Source organism: Agelaius phoeniceus, chromosome 9, assembly GCF_051311805.1.
Source record: "Agelaius phoeniceus isolate bAgePho1 chromosome 9, bAgePho1.hap1, whole genome shotgun sequence".
NCBI lineage: Eukaryota > Metazoa > Chordata > Aves > Passeriformes > Icteridae > Agelaius > Agelaius phoeniceus.
Window position 1 is genome coordinate 4,952,319 of NC_135273.1, and position 6,656 is coordinate 4,958,974.

The following is a 6,656-nucleotide window of genomic DNA, read 5'->3' on the forward strand; positions in this document are numbered from 1 at the left end:
TTAAGATTTTTTTTTAAAGGCTCTCAGAGGATCTTGAATCTTGCTCTGCTTGTATTGAAATGGATTTAAGTGCATCTCTTCTGCTTTGGTACCTTTTTATAAAAACAGGATGAAAATGTACAGAAATGTGGTGGAAAGGTGCTGTTAATTAATGGAAACTCATTTGTTGCCCTGATTTTGTTTTAAACAGGTGATTTGGGTTTTCTGTGTTCATTTTTTTAGCTCTCAGAGAGTTAGATGTGCACCTTTGAGGTATTCCACAGTTCCACAAATGTTATCTGAAGTCTGTTATGTCTTTTTCCTAATTTTATGCTGTAATCCCTGGATTAAGTTTTTATTCTTTCTTGCTATCTGAACACTTTCTTCTCCTCTGCCTGCTGTCTGATCTCCTTCTGTGGAAACCCTGGCTCTAGGGCAGGGCACAGAAGCCTCAGTTTTTGGGGAGAAGCAGATTATCCTCTGTGTGTGGAGTTGCAAGAGGAAAGTAGGCACCAGAAAATAAAATCTGGCACTGAAACCTGTTCAAAATCCTACCTTTGGGTCGTTCATGAATAGAAGGCTTGAGGATCTGGGATTGCTGTCTCATCTGAAAGTAAAGTTGCCATTAATGGGAGCAGTGCATTTTGTCAGGAAGTGGATTTACACTGATACATGTGGATAATGAGGGCTGTGTTCTGTGTGTGATCAGTTCCCTTCAGCATCTCCTTGGTTTTTGTCCTTCCCTTAGGTATTGATTTGAATCAACTCTGTGTAATATATGGAACAATAATGTAGAAATGCGGTTTCTTACAGCTCAAATCCATGAACAAGTTGATATTGCCTGTTTTGGAGGGTTTCCACTTTTTTGCTGTAATTTAGCAAGTAGCAGGGGTGATATATATCAGACAAGACTGCAATTTTTGGCTGTAATATACCAAATAGCACAGGCTGTATGCATCAGATTAGAATACAGCTTGTTCTTTCTTCTGTTGATGTTATACCATCCAATATCTGGTTCATTTTGCCTTTACAAAAGAGTTCAGCTGTGCTGGGAGTTTCATATTTGTCTAAAGACAAACAAATTGAGACTGTTTTATTTCTGGAAGCAAGATGAGCAAGGCTGTGTGCATAATGCAGCAATTTTCATGTCTAGCCCTTGAGAAAAAAGTACCACAGAACTCTGAGGTTTAGAGAGCATCATTTTAGTGAAAGGTTCAATGATCTCAAAGTGATAAATTAAACCAAGAGAAGGTTAATACCAGTGATGAGTTTTAAAGATTTTTCTGTAGTGCAGGAAATTTTATGTGTATATCTGATTAGGAAAAGGAAAATATTGTCAGAAGACAAGTCCTAGTAACTTTATTATGTTTTAGTTTTCTTTACATTTTTTAAGTGGCCAAACATACTTGAGGAAAAAAAAAGAAGTAAATAGTTGCTATTCATTAAAAAATACCCCCAGCCATAGAAAGGGGGGAAAAAAATCCAACCAACACCTGTTTTTGAAAGGTCATCTGTCCATTCCATAATCAGGAAGTTCTGTACTTGCATAATTTGATCTAACAATTAGAAAAAAGTCATTGATTTTTCCACAGTAAATGTAATAAGGTTGTTGGGATGAGGCATAAGGTGCCTCCAACAGTTTGTTCTTGGAAAGACTGCCTGTGAAAATGTCTGTACTCCTGAGATTTTGTTGCCACGAGTCCTGAATGTTACAAGCAGCTTAAATGCAGCAGATTTTGTGGAGCAAGTGTTCTTTTTTATCCCCTTTTATTAGATTTGCCTGTTAACCTTTTCTGTAGAGCTCCTAGAGGAGGGAGAAGATGGAGACAGCGCTGAGAGAACAAGGGGAGGAGGTACCAGTTACTTCAGGGTACTTCTATCTGAATTTTAGGAGCAATTTCTTCACTTTGGGACCACTTGGACACTGGGATGAACTGCCTGGAGAAGCAGTGGAATCTTCCTGGCTGTAGATATTCAGGAACTTGGCTTGCCAGGGCCGTGGATAACCTCATCTAAGGCCCTGCTTTCAACACAAGGTTGGCCAAGATGATCTCCGGGGTCCTTTCCAGCTGAAACTTTGTGATTTTGCAAATCTGTGCTGTTGGCCAAAGGTAACCCAGATCTGCAGCAGAGTCCTGGAAAGCTGTGCTGGCACATGTGGAGGCTGTCAGTGGGATGTATTGTTCAGTAAATTCAATTTAGTGATGCATTTAACAAGAGAGATCCCCCTCTATTAAGGATGGTAAATGTCAGGTCCTGGCTTGTTTGTGATTATCACAGCTGGCCAAAAATGTTGGGATTGGATTCCTGTGCAGTGTTTTGTCAGAAGCTTTCTAGAGCAAGAGTGCCCTGCAGAAGATGGAGTATTTTGACTTTATCAGATGGAGTATTTTGACTTTATCAGAATGATAAAGACTCAGAAGGAAATGAAGCCATTTTAAGTTGCAGCTATTTAATAGTAAACAGTGGCATAAAATGTCAAAGTAGGAAATGGAGTATTTAGATTTTGTCAAACAGAACAGACTAGCTCTAACTGGCATCCAGTTACACAAATAATTTTGCTTTTCAAATGTTTTGTTTCCAGTTCAGGCTGAAGATGAGGTTTCCTTGAAGAATACACTTTGCAGGATCAAAGATTTCCATATTGCTCAGACTATCAACCAATGTTTTGATGTTTTTTTTCCCTGATTCTCCAGCATTTGTCCAGAGGAGAAGTGGAACCAGAGGGAGGCCAGGGGCCAGGATGGTTTTGGGATGGTTTGTCAGGGACTTGGTCCCATTTCCCTTGCCCAGCCCTGGGTGCTGGGACCAGGTTCTTTTCCTTGAAATAGTGAAATACTGGGAAAGCTTTTCCAAAGTCCTCATTTCCAGGGAGGAATAACAATTCTCTGTGGTAGGCGAGCAGCTCCTCTCTTCTGCTGGGGCATCTCTGAATTGTCTGAGAGGGTGGAGAAAGAGGCCAGCAAACAGGAGCCCAATGGGAAATACAATTTATGGGAGGGAAATCAATACTCCCCCAAAACTGTTTTAAAGACATCTGAGAGAAGGTAGCCAAGGTGCAATATTTTCTCTAGATGTGTTTCCCTGGCACAACTATAATTTATTTTAGGGTTTCTCAGCAGCATGCAGGACTTCTTATTCCAAAAGTTTCTTGGCCCAGAGATGCACGAATTGCCTGCTGAATACCAAATTCAGTAAGTGAGGGCTCTGCCATGGGAATGGGGCTCTGTGTGTCCAGAAGGCTGGACAGGGCAGGTGTGACCCTGCTGGGGAAATTGGGGCTCATCTTCTTACATGGTGTCCCAGAGTCTCAAGGGTCATGTGCCAAATCCTGGGTGCCAAAAGCACTTGAGAATAATTTTCCACCACCACAAATCCTCCTGGGGAAATCCTGGCCTGCAGTGACAAAGCTGAAGCTTTTTATTTCATGAATACTCCCCATTCTTACCTATTCTCTTGAGTCTATTTCAGTTATTTTCAGTAAGTTTCTTTTTTAAAAGTATTTGCATTTTTCAGGTCAGACAACTGAGAAAAAAAAACCCAAACATTTGGGTTTCTGCTGGGAATTGTAAGTAGTAAAAATTTGCCTATATATTTTTCAAATTGGCATTTTCTCTCTCCTTTAAAATTTCCAAGACTTGTTCCTTGACAGCTGCTATAACAAATGGTGGGGCTTCTTCAGCTGATGTAATCCAAGACTTCAGTCATGTCAGTGGAGTTGTAATATTTATTTATCAACTGGTCAATGAAACATAATCTGTTGATTTGTTCTTTAGAGTTAAGTGGCCCTTTTGTCATATTTTTCACTAAAAATACTATATTTATTTCTAATTATGTATGCACACCAGGTCTGTACAAGAAATTCTGTAAAGAAATTAAAAAAACCTGTTTGCAGGTTTTTAAATCAGGAGAGTAATGCTATATAAATATTTGGTAATCACATAATGGACATAATCATGACAGGGTTCTGAGGGGGTCAATAAAAATGTTACTAACCAGATTAAAATGGTAAAATGGTGAAAAAGGAAAAATGTTATTATTTTGAGTTAAAAGTAGTGGGGTGTTTGGGGTTTTTCCTCTTTGCTTGCCCTTCATTTGACTTTTTGGTTCAGTAGTTTAAAACCCACACATCCTCAAACACCCATATTTTGTATTTGCGATTGAGATTTCTTGTAAAAAAGGAAAAAAAATTGTATTTGCATTGAGATTTCGTTGTAACCTGACTAGACAGCCACTGCCCCATTAATCGACTCCCTCTGTTTGACACAGAGCAGATTTATGGCTCTGGCTTGATGAAACCAAAAGGCAATTAAACACAATCAATCAGCTGGGCTGAAGCCTCCAGATTCTGCTCACAAAATCCTTTTCAGACGTCACTAGAGCTGGGGCTTTGAGAGGCCTGGAGTGAAAACAAAGCAAAGATGCTGGTTTTTTCAGGTTTTTCCAGGTTTTTCCAGGTTTTTCCAGGTTTTTCCTGGGTGTTTCCAGCCTCTCAGAATATACCCTCAAAGTTTCTAAATAGATTTTTTAAAAAAAAGAGCCAAGAGAAGCTTGTAAGGGTTTACTTTCAGTCCTGGGGTAGAATTGGGGGTAAAAGCAGCATCAGATGCCAGAGTGGTAAGTCACTAAATCTGTGTGGTTTCTGCAGTCCCAGTGTCTGCTTTTGCTCTGAGAGGCACAGCAGACATGAACAGCATGCTCCTTTTCAGGGGGAACATTCCCACTTCATTAATTAACAACAAAGATTCCATGCAAACATGACAGAGCTGCCTGCTGCATTTGTAAACCCTTTCTTAATCAGCTCTGGAGTTCTTGATTTCCACTGTGCTGCTGTGTACAGCCTTAGTCACCATCAACCAGAAGCAGCTTAATTTCACTTAGTCATTTATTTATTTATTTGTTCTTTGTAGCTATCCTTTTTCTTCAAAGCAGCTGTAATACACAGGAAATGAAACAGAAAAAAGGTAAAATTTTATTCTTCCATCCATGGTGTTTCTTTTGAGGAGAAATGCTTGGTATTCCTTGAGCTTGCACACATTAACAAATGTCAATATTTTTGTTATATCTGTTGCCAGTACAAGCATATGAATATTACTATATGCTCTTCATATAATATGAAAAGAGAAAGACACTCAAGTAATGGTGCCTGTGCTCCTATGCAGTTCACATATTGGGTTGATTCTTGCAAAAAACAAAAGAATATATTTCTATACACACTTGGGAAGCTTCAATGTCCCAGGAACTTCTTTACCCAGTGGAGAAAAGCCTGGCAGTTTTCTGAGAATGGGGGGAAAAAAAGGGAATCAACTTCCACAGCAATTAGCAAACAACTTAAAAAAAAAAAAAGGATTTTGTCCTTCTACTTGATCCATATGTTAGGTCACTTCATATGGTGTTTCTGGAACCTACTTCTGTGTTTGATAGTCAACAAAGGCCAGTTCCCATTTTTGTGTATTTATTTTTCCTTACAAACTCATCTTTGTCTTAATTACTTCTCTTCTGATTGTGCTGTGGAGCCAGTGCTCCAGACTCACCATTAATAAAAGGATCTCTCTCAGCAGAGTCCAAGGACATTTGCTGCCATTAAAATTGGCCTTTTGCTAGGAGCCATATGATTGAGTTTCTTATGGTTTCAGGGTAAAGTGGTGGAGAAGTTGTCTCCATCTCCAAATCCCCATTTTATGCTGTTCTTAGAGAGGTGAGGAGGGTGCAATGCTTGGCTTCAAGCACACTGAAAAAAGCCAGCAGCATTCTCCTGGAGATGGAATGGCTGCAGAATCCAGATGGTGATGTTTTCCCCATAACTGATAGAGAAGTGCTGGATTCTCTGGAATCCTGCAGTGACCCTGTAAGATGGTGAGTGTTCACCTTGTGCTGGTTGAGATCCAATTCTTGCCCAGAGTCCTGGACCATGGAGTCCAACAGGAGCTGCTGCTCCTGATGCTCCATGCCCAGAAAGGCCCTGCAACTCCAAATCCAACTCCTTGGCAGGATTGTTGCTTGTAAGATTTTTCTTCTCCCTATGGACACTTTCTCTGCTTCGTGGTGCAGAACCACCCAGCAGAGCTTCCCTGCCTGCAGCAGCAGCACCAGGGGAAGAAGCAGATGATGGGGGAAATCTGCTCCCCCTCATTTGCTTTTTCCCCCAAAAGGGAACCCCATCCTTGTTAAAGCTCCCCAAGATAGGTCTGCCAGACCCACATCAGCACTATGGCTTCAGCAGCAAGCAGCTCTCATCCTGGTGTTACTGGTTCCTACTTTACCTCCTAAAAATGCATTTCACTTTTGTTTTAGAACAAAAAACCTCACTTCTAGGTTCTCTGCAAGATGATCTCCTAAAGACAGCTACTGCATTGACCATATAACCTGGACATTGCACACTCTCAGCTGGATCTTGGATTTGTTTTAAATTTTCCAATTGTTAATTTTATAATGTGTCCCTCAGGTCCCTTATTAATGGACAGCTTATGGAGGAGGTCTGGGTTACTGTTTACCACAGCCCTCAATACTTTGGCATCCCTTGAGTCAAATTGAGCTCTCAGGCCTCTGCTTGCCAAGTTAAATCCTTTTAGCATTTTTATAATCTCCAAAAACACGTTTCTTCATCTCTCAGACTCGGTCTCTGCAGTTCAGTAAGCATTTGTTGCTTGAAATCAGATCATGATGAAATTGTTTAA